Raw genomic sequence first — 14,916 nt, forward strand, 5'->3', positions numbered from 1 at the left:
GCAGAGGAGATTGTTCTCTGGGGGGCAATCCTCAATCCCTTCCCTCCCACCCTGAGAACTTTCCCTCAGCTCTTGGCCTGTGGCTTTCCTTACGGATTCCTTGCCAGGACAGGTCCTCTGCTTCCCTAAACATCCCATTAGTTGAGAACAAACAAAAACTTCCACTGAGAGCTCCCAAAATACTGCTGGAGTTCGAGCTGGATACCTATTTATGCTCAAGGTGAGTAAATATTAAAGTTTAATCTCAGATTTATCAGCAGAGTGTGCTCTCCTGGCTTTTCCTGCCAGGCAGTTCATAGGAGTTCATTGCCAACACAGGTAGAGAAGAAGGGAAGATCTCTCTGTAAAAGAAATTTTAAGTTGTTTTGGAAGTTAATGATCAAAATCTCAGCTAATGATCACAAGAACCTTCTGTTTTCCCTGTGCCTGAATGGCACAAGCAGTGAGCAGGTTCTGTTTTTTAGCTCACACTCTTTTATCTGAAATTAACTCCTCCAAGACAGCTTTTCCTGCGATCTCCTGGATAAAATCCGCGTTGTTGCAGGAATTCATCCCGTGGTGTTTGTTACCCATTATTGACAGCCCAAATTCAGAGTGGCTGAGGAGCACAAATCCAGGCAGCCAGAGGGGACAGAGCCCAGAGCAGCTCCAGAGGCAAACCCAGAGCTCTCCCTGTCTGCAGCGAGCTCTTAACCCCTGGTGTGGATGGGAACAGCGAGCTCTGACCTGTCCTGGGGAGCTCCTGCCACCTGCGGCTCAGGAGAGCCATAAAACCCAGCTGCAGCAGCAGAATTCCAGCCAAGCCTGCCCTGGAATGGCCCTTCCATGACTTTTCTCCTTTAATCCCGTGTCCAGTTTGATCGTGGCCTCCCTCCTGCGCGTTCTGCTGGGTATTTCCAGCCAGCATTGTGTGCCTGGAGCAGATATCCAGGGAAAGCCTTCCTGGCTGTCCCCACAGCTGTTCCCCACAGCCTGGGCTGCCTCTGCTCCATTCAAAGGGCTGGGGAATCAACAGGCTTTGTTCACCTCCAGCAAGGCCTTCCTACAATGAAGCCTGAACAATCAGGAACGGCATCGAGCCCCCATGAATCACTTTTCACACTGTTTTTGCATCCTCTGTGTACGTTTGTCTTTCTTCCCAAGGCTATTCCCAAGCTGTTGCATTCCCCTGGAGCCCTATTAGAGCCCATTCTTTGTATTTACTAACAGGAAGCATCGCAGCTCTGTCCTCACCAGCTTCACTCGCAGGCCTTCTTAATTATTCGTATATTTATTTTTTTTTTAAAGCTTATTTGGCAAAAATCCCCGTTCCTCCATTCTTCCTGCCTAGCAGGTTATTTCTTTCTTCCTCAAGGTGCAATCCGGTTTCCTTTTGTTGTTAAACTGCCTAATCCTGATACTTTCCTGGATATTGTGGGAAAGAGCCCTGCTTGACAGCCAACTTTTCATTTCCATCCTGATTAGCAAGCACATAATAACTGGAAGCATAATTTACACTTTGATTTAAGCCACCTCATTCACATTTGGAAGGAAATCTAGGATGACTAAAGCTTGAAAGGAAAGGCAGGATAAGCAGCATTAAGGAGCTGTCAGGGATCGGAATTGCATTAAATGTTCCTGTTTTATTGTCACAGACTTGTGGCCTCCTGCACGAGCACCAGGTGATGGCAGAGAACTTTCTAATCTGAATATTTGAAGCTCAGAAAATAAGGTAGAAGGGCAAGCTGGGTGACAGGAATCCTGCATCCCACTTCAGCTCAGCAATATATTCCTGCATTCATTTCTTGGCACTGTTCCCCTGCCCACAGCTCTTCTCTTTCTGAGGCTTTGTCCTCGTGTTTTAAACTTGTGTCTTTGTGTTTTAAATTCTTCTTTTTTGGCACTTAATAAACAACCTAAACAAACCCCAAACTAAACACAGAAGAGCCACAATACTATAAATATAAATAGCTGGATGCTCATAGCGCCATCACAATTCCCAAAAAACTGCTCCTGTGTGCTGAGCAGAGCCTGCACTCTCCAGAGCAGCTCCAGGAGTTTGGCAGATCCAGCAGAGAATCCCTGGATTCACCACCTCAAATTCCAAGGCTTTTCCTGCCCCTGTTCCAGCCCAGGTATGGAAATCCAGCCTCAGGATGCTCTCCCATCTCATCCCTTCCTCCCCAGGCTGGGCTTTTCCATCCTTTTCCCTTCAATCTTCAAAATTCCAACAGTCACAGCCACACCTTCAGATCCTTGAAGGCACCGATGAGCAGCCAAGCACGAAAATTATTGAACAGTGCTTGGAGAAAATGGGGTTTTTCTCCCCACCCCGCTGTGAGATGTTAAAGCAGGAAATCTCTCCTTCCTGATCTTCTCAAATCAAAGCAGACTGACAGAAAAGAACCCCTGAAAGAGTCAAGTTTGTGTTTGTCCCTCAGCTCTGTAACTCATGGAGAGGTCGGCACTGGACTCGATCTCTGGAGTAACTTCCAGCCTGGATATAAAATCCCTTTCAAACTATTTTCAGAGACAGAAATATAAATCACTCCCACCTCATCACGCTGTACTGGTTCTAGCTGTCCCCAGAAATGTCACACAGTTCCACTGATGACATTTATTTAATTCACTCTGAAGTACGTGAGGGTTTTTTATGACTGGTGATTTTATTTTTTGGGTTGCAGGTGAATTTTGCCTTAGATAAAACCCCTGGGAGCAGGCTGAGCTCTCATGGAGCTGCTCTTCCCACTGACATCAAATTCTCTTGGATCCCCAGGGATCACCATAATTTTTCCATGGTTTAAGTTCTCTGGAAAGTCTCTGGCATTGCCCTAAATTCTCCTGCTCCCTGTCTGATCATTTTCTTTGATCCTGAACAACATTTTTTTGTGACTTCTCTCCGAGTTTGAGCCTTGTGATCTCTTATCTTTGTGAAAATCAAATTCCTGGGCACTTCAATAAAACAACAATGCAGGGAATTGTCAGCAAACCATCCCAGGAGGAAAAAGCCATCACCTCTCTGACAGAGAGGTGTCAGGGGTGAGTGCCACCAGCTAAGCCAAAGGACACAACGTGTCAGAGGATGGATCACGGGCAAGGAATGTTCAAAGGAGAGCTCGGGGAAGGGAAAAATGCAAAGCCCGCACAAATTGCGCTCCTGCCCCGGCAAGCAGAGCTCACAGAGGTCTGCAGGGGAATTGGGAGCTCATCTTGGCCAAGTCAAGGCTCCCCAAAGTCTCCTAAATTAATCATGGTCTCAGCTTCAAGAGATGCTTTCAACTGGATGTCTTAATTGCTCTTTCAATTAAAGAGGGGAATGGAGCAGCCTTTGTTTTGCTTGGCATATTCCAGAGGAGTTTTAAATTTAGAGAAGAGTGCAGAGAGTAACATTTAGTATTTTTATTTATGTGTCATAAGGAAGAGAAGAAAAAGGGGAACAAGACTAAAAATGTTTTGCTGGAAAGTTTTTGGGTTCTTCAGTCTTTAACCAAATCAAACTCACAGCAGTCAATCAATCAAATCCCACTTGGATCAGAGAAGCTGTGGCTGCCCCATCCCTGGAAGTGTCCCAGACCAGCCTGGACGGGGCTTGGAGCAGCCTGGCAGAGTAGAAGGTGTGGAACTGGATGATCTTCCAACCCAAACCCTTCCATGATTCAGATCAAAATAAAAAGCTCCACAAACTCCACACAAATTCACTGTGCTGCTCCTCCCACTTCTGCCCAAGACCACATCAAAACACGAGGACACCCTAAAGCCCTTTTCCATCTGCTTTAAACACAGGGAAGGAGCCAGAGCAACCTCTGGAGGTGGCAGAGCAGTGACACTGGAGGTGGCAGGGGCTGGAGGGCTCTGGTTGCCTGGGCAGGGCTGGGAACAGGTGAGCTCTATTTATCCAGGTGGGGAGAGACAAATCCAGCAGGATGAACTCACCAAGGAGCTGATTTGCTGTGCCTGGGCAACTGGAAAGGAGCTCTCCCTCTGCCCACCTGCTGGTGGCTTGCACAGGTGTTTGTGGAAGATATGTGTATTTAAATTCCTGCCTCTTTATTACTCATAAATAACGAAGTTATCACCGAGTGCTGGGGGAGTAGAAGCAATAGATCTCCTTCTGGTCTAATCCCAGCCTCTCCTCTCATTTTACCCCAGGGAAATTCATCACAGCTGAACCTGAGGCTCCTTTAGGAAGTGTCAGCCCTTTCTACAAGTCATTCCCTACGAATTGGCTGGGGAACAACTCAGCATTGATCCTCATGGTGATAAAATTGGGTGATAAAATTGGGAAACTGAAGAACCTTGCATTGAGCAAGTGGTCCATGAATAAACTCAGGGGAATTATTGGGATCTTTGGCAGCCAAAGCATGGAGTTCTTCACTGTTTGTTGTGCCCTTTCCAGATGGAATATCAGCAGAGACTCTGCCTTGGCTGGGGACAGACATGAAATCACTCTGGATTCATCATTAAGCTTTTTTGCACCACTTTTGATGTAAAACTGACCCTGGAATTGCTGCCAGCCCTGCCTGCATGCTCAGCTCATGGCTCTGGGCTATAATTAACTTGGTTTGGGCAAAGCCAAAACTGAAACCCTACCACGAGAAAAGAGAGAAACAGGAGAAAACTCCTTATAGTTTTTGAAGTACACATCGCCTCGTGTACTTCTCTGAAATCTGCATTTCAGTGCCACTCTCAGGGCTGAAAGGTACTGAAATCACTTGTAACAGTGATTTTTTTTCTCAGTTTGATGATTACCTCTTTGTTTGGGTGGTCATTCCTTCCCTCACCTATTTACAGACTTTCGTTACTTATATTAGCAATTGTTTAAGTTCTTTATTTGCTTTATCTTTTTTCTTATCAGCATGCTCCCAGCAGGTATCAGAGAACTGATGGACCATGATGGGAAACTGCTCCCTGAGTCTTTTTTTTTCCTGGAAAATTACCAGTTTAGACCCCATTTTGCCTCCTAAATAAAATAAAAATTGGCATTCTGACACTCTTTTATTCAGTGTCTGGAGAAATGACCTTGCTCTTAATTTAAGCACCTTAAAACCAGAGCTGGGCGAATCCAGGCTTTGCTGCTAAGTGAGCACATGGAGCCTCTTTTCCTTTATAATTAGGCCCATCCAACCTTCTAACCCTGAGGGTCTTTTTTGAAAATCCTGTGCTAATTTCAGCTGCTGGATAAGTGTCCAAATGTTTGGGTGCCTATGGAAACTTCCTCAACCACAAGGAAGCTGTATTTGTAGTCCACGCATTTCCATGTATCATTAATATATGGCAAGAATGTAAGTAGTTGGAAAATATGTTCACAGTCCCTGGTTGATTCTTCCAAGATGGGGCTGTTGTAGGAAAAAGGATTAGGTGAGTTAAAAGTGCCCAGGGCTCAGCAGTCATTAAGAACTCCAACTGCTCCCAGCAAAAATACTTTTTGCAGCTGCACTTTGGCGAAATGTTTCACGTGGTTGGGGTGGTTTGGTTTCTCCTGGGCATGTCAATATTCCTGGGCAGGAATATTCCAGGGCTCAGCAGGCAGGAGCCAAGGTGGGTGGGTTTTGGGTGAATGTTGAGCTCTGAGAAGTCAACCAGAGAGATGCTGAGCTTGGAGTGAACACGGAGTTGATGGATTTCATCTTTTGTATTTCCCATCTATTTGTGATCCTGCAGCTCTTCAGTGGATAACTCCAAACTCCACACACAGTGCCAGCTGCTGCTTCCCCATTGGGCTCAGACACAACAATTCCTCTCCAGGCCTGGCAATCAAGGACACCTCACTCAGGCCCCGAGAGATGCAAACAAAAGGGAGTTGGGGGCAGCAAACTTGGGGGAAATGACTTCATTCCCTGGAGCTGGAATTGGAAGATGAACCCCCAGGATGGAAATGGACCCAATTTATAAAAGCGTCAAAACTCATGTCCTGTGGTCCATTTTGTGTGGTCTTTGTCTGCCCAAAACGTCCCTGAAGACCCTTCAATTATCAGACCTGCTTTTTATTCCTTTAGTTCTTCTGGCCTCTGGTTTTAGGAAACCCAAAAGACTTCAGAGTGGTCAAACTGGGATGGATGTGTTATTTACTCTGCTTTAAACTCCACTTCCCCAGCATTGTGCTGCCAATATTGGGATACACGTGGTGTTCCTGGCATTTCCCAGTCTCCCAGGAACAGCCCTTTGCTCTTCCCTCTGTCCATCCAGCCAGCTCTGCCTTTGTGTCGGGGGCCCAGAGAGGGCTGAGAGCAGGATGGGAGCTCACCAGGGCAGTGTGGGAGCGTGGCGCTGCCCCAGCGCTCGTGATCTCAGCCTGGCACAGCCCAGAGCTCAGTCACAAGTGATAACAGAGCTGTGTCACCACGGCAACGGGACGTGCTGCCATGGTGACAGACTGGGATCGGCTTCCTGGCCTGCTGGAGCAGCCTGGCTTGGTGGAAGGGGTTGGAATGACTCGAGCTTCAAGGTCCATTGCGACCCAAACCAAGCTGTGAGTTTGAAGTTCTCTGGCTAAATTCTCCTGCTCCTCCCACCAATGAGGACATCCTCCAAAAACTCAGGCTTTTCCTCTCACTTGGAAAGTGATTTTTGGTTTAAAATTTGCTCAGTGTGAATTTTCTTGAAACATTGGTGAGCTTCATTGCCATGGACTGAGATGCAATGGCTTTTGCAAACCCAAACACAAGAAAAAATTATTATAATGGCACTTTAACGTATTTTAAATAGATCCTTAGAATTAAACTGCAAACCAAACTTTTGGTCATGACCTTTTTAGCAATCTTGAACCTATGAGTAATATCCTATCTGATTCTGGAGAAGTGAAAGTATGGAGAGTTTATTCCTTTTCTGAGTCATTTGTTTTGATAATTCCACACCAATTCTTTAAGAGTAGAGTCTGTATTGAACAGCAATATAGACCATGATCTTCAGCAATAAAAACCCGTGACCTTTTCACTTTTGATAAAACAGTGCTCCCTAAACCCAGTTCTATCCCACTCTAAGGTGGGAGCTGCTTTCCAAGTGGTTGTTGAGGTTGTGGTGGCTCCAACCTCCCACTAATCTCTCTGACTTTAAGTCAGGTTGTGTGGTGGGCTCAGCCTCTTGCCTTCATCACCCACTCACCCAATATTTCCTTAGCAATGTCTTTTTCCAAGGAAAATACAATCCATAAGGCCTTTGGATGCAGTGGAGATTAAAAAAATAATCAAACCAACAGCATTAAGTCTCTGTATAGAGCTTCTAATTTATCTAACAAACAGTCAGCAAACAAGAGTCTGCTGGGTTGTGGGTTTGGCTGCCTGACTCTCCCTAAACTTGGAAAAATGTGTAAATGAAGGAACAGCAATAAGATAAAAATCAAATAAACTGTGGAAATACAGCAAAAAATATATCTGTGCCTTCTTGGAATAAGACATGGAGACCAGGGATGTTTACAGTGGGACAGATGAGGCTAATTCAGGGATCACCTTTTCTGTATTATAAGTAAACCCAGGAATTTCTACTCAATAACTGTCCCATCACAATTGAAATTCAGGGGCTTCTCAGCTGTGTGAATCTTTCATGCCATGAAAGAGGATAAAGGCTGGATAATATAAAGGAAAAGGTTGGTGCAGCATGAAGGGTGAAATCAGAGATCTGGACATGGTGGGGGGAAGGTGTTTCAGGATGGGTGAAGGTTTTTCAGAGCAGCAGAAGGTTTTTCAGAGTGGCAGAAGATGTTTCAGAATAGGTGAAGGAGTTTCAGAAGAGGTGAAGATGTTTCAGAATGGGTGAAGTTGTTTCAGGAACAGCAGAAGGTGTTTCAGAAGGGGTGAAGGAGTTTCAGAATGGAAGAAGGTTTTTCAGAATGGGGTGAAGGTTTTTCAAAGCAGTAGAAGGTGTTTCAGAGCAGCAGAAGATGTTTCAGAATGGCAGAAGATGTTTCAGAATGGGAGAAGATGTTTCAGAATGAGTGAAGGAGTTTCAGAAGAGGTGAAGATGTTTCAGAACGGGAGAAGGTGTTTCAGGACAGCAGAAGGTGTTTCAGAGGGGAGAACACCGTGCTACTGCGCTGCCCCACGTTTTGTAAGAGTGGAGACAGCAAGAGTTTGTGAGGAGAAGTTGAGGAGCGAGGCCAGGGCCCGCTGAGCAGGCTGAGGCAGGAGCAGGGCTGGGCCTGCAGGCCAGGCTGGGCCTCCAAGACAAAGGCGAGGAGCTCGTGTTTGCAGCGTGAAGTCACGGAAAGGGCGCGGGAGCCGCGGTGGCACGAGGAGCTCCAGCCGCTGGAAAAGCCGTCGTGGCTGCGGCGCTGTCAGCTCGGCTGCTCCAGCCAGAGATTTCCTGCTGAGCCACAAACGTCACCTCTCCTGCTCCTGCCACAACTGCTCAGGACGGGAAAATACGGGAGCCACAGGCTCCGTGACTGCCAACATCCCTCTCCTGACCCGGGGCTGACCCTGCAGCAGTCGGTGGTTGCCAAGGGACAATCTTACGTACTCGGATTTGTTTTAGCAACATCATAATAAAGGTTTTTTGCTCAGCAGTTTGTGAAACTTCAGTTTGAAACTAGAGGCAAAATATGAGATCTTGGTAGAAGATGATGCCAGGGGAAGAAGCAAAAAAAAAATCATGTTTTGTGTGTGAAAAAAACCATAAATAAGCGTGACACTTCATGATATAAAAGTGACCATTTACAAGATGAAAGTGATCATTTATGAGATAAAAGCGCCCATTTACGAGTGTGAGAGACTGGAGGGGCCTGCCAATGAGACAATATTTTTATATCTCCTTTCATTTGCAAGAATTCATGATGGTCTCCTCTAACTACAAACACCACATTCACTCCAGAGAGTAAAAAACAATGGAAACAGATGGAAAACTTTGTTAAAATGTGTTCCAAAAGGAAAAACTGGGAATGACAGTCAGGGAATCTGAGCAGGCCCAGGTAGGGCTGTCCCCTGGAGCAGGTGCCCCTGTTATTGCAAAGCACTGAAAGCTTCTAGGACTTAAAACCACTTTTAAAACTCCAAACACCAAGGATAAAAGCTGAATTGAAGGAATACCAAGACAGGACTCTCTTTAAAGAGACGTTTAATCTCATAAAGAGTAACAGTGAGGATGAGTGCGAGAAACTTGTTCCTATCCTGTTTTTCCTGCCTGTTCAAACCTCTGCCTGTCTGGAGCTGCTCAATGCTCCAAACCTTCTGCAGCCACATTTGTCCCAGTGCCATGGGGAGAAGATGCTATTGTGAAAATCATGGATGCGCTCATCGCTCTTTGTTCCAGGCCCACAGTACGGCCTGGTCCAGAAAACACATCAGGTCATCAAATCAGCGCAGTAAATCTTCCCTTTTACTTAGAAAGACAAAAATAATCCTGACTTTTTCATGAGCTCACACAACACCAAGAGGCATTTCAGACTCAGGAAAGGATCTCATTTCTGCTGTCACAAGTTGGACTGGGCTGCACTTGGATGGGCCCTGGGGCTACACACGGAATCCAGCTCCGTCCCAAAGGGGAACTTCCAAGGCACTGATTTGGTGGCAAGACCCCATCCCCAGCTCTTTTTTGGAGTTCACCAGTGCAGGGGCCCCGCTGCAGCTGGTGCCAGCCTCGATATTAAATGCAGAAGAAGGAAAAGGACTCTGCAGGAGCAGGGGCTGGGCCTCCTGGGCGAGAGGGCCCAGCCGCCGCAGAGAGCGCGGAATCGCTTTCCATGATCCTCGCTTGGAGAGCTGGCCTGATTTCCTTTCATGTGTCCTCACTATTCCTATTGGAAGGGATTTCCAGCCTCCATCTATTTATACCCATTTCTTCTTGTGCCAACATTGTCTCTTCACTTAAATAACTTTCCTCTGCCTGCTGCTTCGCCTCCTTGATGCTCTCGCAGGCAGCTGTCAGATCCCCTCTTAGCCTCCTCTCCTCGGGCAAAACAAGTCAATCCCATTTAATAACTCCTGAGGAAGAGTCTCCATTCCCTGGATTCTTCATACCCTACAACAAGCTCCTCTTTCTGGATGTGCTGATGAGGATCCACAACCTTTCCTCTATGGAAGCTTTCTAGCATTTTAGGGTTGTATCATAACCTGAGGGCTCAGAGGAGAGCTCTGTGCTTCTTCCTTTGCTTTCAGCAGAACAAAACAATCCCCCTGTAAGAATGGAGCGATTAATTGCACCTCTGGTATCCCACACAGAGCTAGGAGGAAACTCTGTGGGTCCTATTCATTTTCTCACTGACAGCAGCAAATGAGGACATTGGCTTTCTTTCTAAAAATTTAAGGCCCAGATGGGAGTTCAAAAATGAACAAAATATTTGTTTATTGGGTAGAGAAAGATGCAGACAGGTAAAGAGAACAGAGTTGCCTTCATAGCTGGGTAAATAATTCCTTTTACTCTCATCATCTCTGCCTCTCTCTTTATCATCAGCATCATACAATGGAATTGTGGAATGGATTGGGGTGGAAAGGACCTGAAAGCTCATCCAGTGTCACCCCTGTCACGGCAGGGACACCTCCCACTGTCCCAGGCTGCTCCAAGCCCTGTCCAACCCGTCCTTGGACACTTCCAGGGATCCAGGGGCAGCCCCAGCTGCTCTGGGAATCTGTGCCAGGGAGAATCTGAGCCATTCCCCCTCTTTTTCCTATCACTACCTGGCAGATAAAAGATCTGTTTCTCCTTGAAGTCAAGTCAGTGATAAAACTCCTGTTGATTTCTTGTTGTTGCAAGGAGCAGATGAGGCTTCTGGTTTTTGTAACATGGACAGAAATCTGCTGGAATAAAATGAATTTCAGTGATAACCTCACTTAACAGAGCACCCTTATCCAAGACAGAAAAAACCAGAGGGGTTTTCAAAGGATGCAGAGAGAAGCTGGCCACAGAAAGAAGACTGGGGCTGAAAATGCAGCTAAAAATTCTTCCAAAAGCTCAACCCTGTGCCCAGAACATCCAAGGTCCTGCTGGAGTTGCACACTCATGATTTCCACACCCACGGTGGGTCTCTGCTGCTAATGAGCTCATGGTGTCACCGTGATTTGCACCTTGCCTCTGGAATACACCTTCCCACAAAAACCCTGCCACATCTATCACCCAAGGCCTCCTCCCCAAAGAGCAGAAAGGGCAGAAATAACAAGATCTCACAGGAAAAGCCCAAGCAGCTCAAAAAGAAACTGTGTCGGGGGTAACAAATCCATGGCTTATGTCAGACCCTGCTCCAGATAAGGGGAAATATTTTTTTAATGAAATCCAAGTATGGCCCTTGCAGATGTGGAAAGAATGCAGCAGGAAGGTATTTCCAATTCCCAGTGGAAACAGGTTTTGCAGTGGGGTTATTTAAATATATTTTTCCAGTTGCCCCTTGCCCTCTTGGCTGTTTCCTTGGGGACTGGGGAGCACCAGTGCCCTCATTCCAGATGGGAGCAAGCCCAGGGAACGCCTGTCCGAGGCTGCGGAACACGACAGGGAAGAGGAAGTCTGTGTTCCATGATTAATCCTCCTGCTGATTTGGGATTCTGATACTGCACGAGTGACAATGTAAATCCCCACACGTGGGAATACTTTTCCATGAAACCAACCTTGCTTGGCTACTGCACTCAAACACCTGCTAAAATCAGGGAAAATGGAGATTTCGTGCTGGATTTCTCTCACTTTCCTGCTTCTCAGTGGGTGGCATTTCCCTCCCTCCTTCCCTTTTCCTTCTCCAGTGCAGAAAGAACTTATTTATGAGGGAGATAAGGGAGAACAAATCCTAGAAGAGCCTCTTTGGCCTCAATGCCATGTTTTTGATGAGTGTCCTATGTTTAAGAAAAATGAGGTCAAATCTTGAATTATTTCTGAACAATTGGACAGTAAAACCCAGGTGCTTGTGGGGATGTTGGTGAGGTTCTGCAGTTTTATTTAAACCTGAAAAATGATTTATTGTTTTTTATTTTTCCCCATGAAGGGAGTCAGGGTTTTGCACTGGAGAAATGCCAACTTCACCTCTTGATGGTTGAGAAGCCCCAAATATCAGCTTGTACTTAAAATCCCTGCAAATGTTTTGGGTGGCAAAATTCTGTGGAAATTTGGGTTGAGCTGGGTAACATTTTTTCCTTACAATGCCTTCAGCACAATCCAAATTTCCAGAGCATTTTTTCCCCCCGAAGATTTTTCAGCGTACAGTGACAATTTGCAATGTGTTATTTCAATTAATTGTCAACTGTTTCCAGATCTCGGAGCAGATCACTGGATATAAACCCGGCACTGCTACTCAATTTGCTTCTCTTTCCTCTCATTTATTTTCCAAGACAAGAGCTTTGGGGTGACCATCTGCTTCTCATTTCAAACCTGTCTGCTTTTGTTGATACCTGATGTCTTCTGCCTCATGCACAAGCTCAATTAAAGATTGATAAGTAGAGTTTTGTTTTGACACAGGTCCCCTTTTCTGAGCAGCCAAGCTTCACAATTCCAAGTTGCTTTTGTGGTGCAGGTTTTTTTTCAAGCGCTTTAAATTCTGTTTTAGGCCCGTGTTTGGCAACTGTTTCCAAATCTGCGTTTGAGTTACCTCGTGAAATGGAATAGAGACATTTTTTGGGCTAAATTAGAGGCATTTGTGAAATGTGGGGCCATAGGAAATGTGTAGTTAAGGCTCCATCTCTTCCACCCTTCTGGTTTTCATACCAAACCCTCTCGGTTTTTAGGCTAAAATAGATTTATTTCCCTAATTCTCTGTGCTGTTGTAGCACTGTGAGGATTACCCTGGCTTCTCTCCCCTCTTCCACCTCTGGTGCAGCTGCTGTCAGGTGAACAGCTCCAGGCAGAGACCCAAATACCAACCTCTCCACATCCCAAAAGTGATGTTTATTCTCTTAATTGACTCCTTGTCTCCCCTGCCCCCAGCAGGATAAAGCAGCTTTAAACCTTTCCCAGCAGTCACCTCTTAAGTGGCCATGACTTAGAGCAGGCTTGGAAGGAAAATAGGATGAAATAACCAAAATAAGGAAGAAATTGTGTTTATCACCATCAAAATCTCTTCCCCACGCCCTCTTGGAGCTGTTCAGGGACCAAACGTGAGGGCAAAGTTAAAAAGTGGGATCTAAAACCAGTTGCTGCTTGAAACCAGTTTTATTTCCATTCTCACATCTTCAAAAGCTCCGATCTTGCTTTTCCTCACCCAAGCTTTGTGCCCAGGGTGTGATTCTTGCATTAAGGATTTGGTCTTTTGGGAGTTCCAGGTAGTGGAGAAACCTGAGCCTGCCTGGAGGCTGCTTCAGTTCCCCTCAAACATCAAATCCCCACTTTATCTCCCCCCTTTTTCCATCCTACAAACACAACTGGCTGAGATTGGGCAGGATGAACCTTAGACAGGAACTTCCCACTCTTCAGGTGGGAAGCTGCTCTTGTCTTCCCTTTTAATTATCCCCCAAAGCCCTTGATTATCCTCTATTTTCCCCATCTAGGCAGAACATCATACGCAAGCAAAATCCTCAGGGTTTGCTTTTTTTTTTTTCCCCTGTCTGTTTTCCTTACTCCGCTCATATTTTTCTCATAAAATCTGTCACCAGTGGCCAGTTCCTTTCTCTCTGTAATGGAAATTTTTGGATTGGTTAAGAAAAAATCCCCAACCTAAATCATTAAGTAAGATAATATCTCAGACTTATTACTTAACAATGAGAAATTTTATAGCAGACGTTTTGACAGGACATTTTTCACTTACAAAACCATCCTTTTTTCTTTTCTTTTTTTTTTCTCTTCTCCCTTAGGTTATAAGGTGCTTAAATCATTTTTGCTGAAGGAAGGAGGAAACAGCTGTGGCTCAAACACACTTTTTCCGTCTGTCATTCTGTCTTTATTTTCTCTTTCTGTGCATTCAGCACTCTCAGAGTGAAAGCAGCAGCGGCAGCAGGGCCAAGATTAGAAGTTAAAGAATGTAAACTTGAATTTGGCTGATTCTGGGCAGGGGCTGAGAGCAGGAGTTCTCCTCTCCCCTTGTTTCCAGGCCAGGCTGGACATTGGCACGTGCCAACCTCTGCCCATCCCTGAACTCTCTCTCCGCTTTGGAACCAGGCTGTGGATCCCATTCCCAGGCTGTGGATCCAATTCCCAAATTCTGGATCCCCTTCCCAGACTCTGGATCCCCTTCCCAAGTTCTGGATCCCCTTCCCAGACTCTGGATCCCCTTCCCAGACTCTGGATCCCTTTCCCAGACTCTGGATCCCCTTCCTAGCTCCTCCCATTTAATCCAAGGAGATTCCCTGGACCAAATTTAACCCACCCAAAGGAAGGATAAGCCTTTGAGTGATCATGGAATCTCCAAGGTTGGAAAAGACCTCCAGGATTATCAAGTCCAACATTCCCATGCCCAGTTTCTGGGGATGGCTTTAGTCTGAGATGATTGAAAATGAAAAGTTCTCTGCTTCTCTAAGTGAGACTTCTCCCAAAATTCCCTTTCTAAGCCTTTCCATCCCAAGCATTTCTTGTGTTCTAACATTCCTCAGATCCATTTTCAGGAATTCAGATTTTGGATCAGGTCCTGGCTGGTGCCTGTGGAAGTGTCAGCTTCCAGGGAAGCCTCAGGATGCCTGATAACAAGAGTGGAAAACCAGCCTGGATGAGCATCATCCACATCCAAGCTGTTTAAATGCTCAGCTCCAATAAGGAATAATTGAAATTAATAATATTCAGGACAACATCCCAAGTCCAGGCCTCATTCCACGGTGGGAGAGTCCAATATTAACATGACAATATCAAGAGAGAGTTTTCCATCGGGGGAAAGTGTCTAGAAGTTTATATTCAATTTTTTCCATGGATTTCTTTTGAAGGAGCAGAATGGATCTGTGTGGAGCTGGAACACAGAGAAGTTCTGCTCCTTTCAGTTGGGCAGAGAAAAGTTCTGAGCTGAAATATCCCAGCAAAAATCTGATGGTTATTTGGGTGAAGAAAGAGCGGATAATCCCACAGTTATTGTTCATTTTTGTGCCAGCTAAACCGGCTTGGCGCCCATCC

At 45.7% G+C, this 14,916-nt stretch overlaps 1 long non-coding RNA gene across 1 annotated transcript; it reads left to right on the forward strand.

Moving 5' to 3' along the window:
* Positions 1-4,063: 4,063 nt before the first annotated feature.
* LOC147649832 (uncharacterized) lies at positions 4,064-7,344 on the forward strand. Its single transcript, XR_015277936.1, has 2 exons — positions 4,064-4,678; positions 5,641-7,344. It is a non-coding gene; the product is annotated as an uncharacterized LOC147649832 (long non-coding RNA).
* The last annotated feature ends 7,572 nt before the right edge of the window (positions 7,345-14,916 follow it).

The sequence above is a fragment of the Cyanistes caeruleus genome, chromosome 19 (genome assembly GCF_971803275.1).
Source record: "Cyanistes caeruleus chromosome 19, bCyaCae1.hap1.1, whole genome shotgun sequence".
Lineage (NCBI taxonomy): Eukaryota > Metazoa > Chordata > Aves > Passeriformes > Paridae > Cyanistes > Cyanistes caeruleus.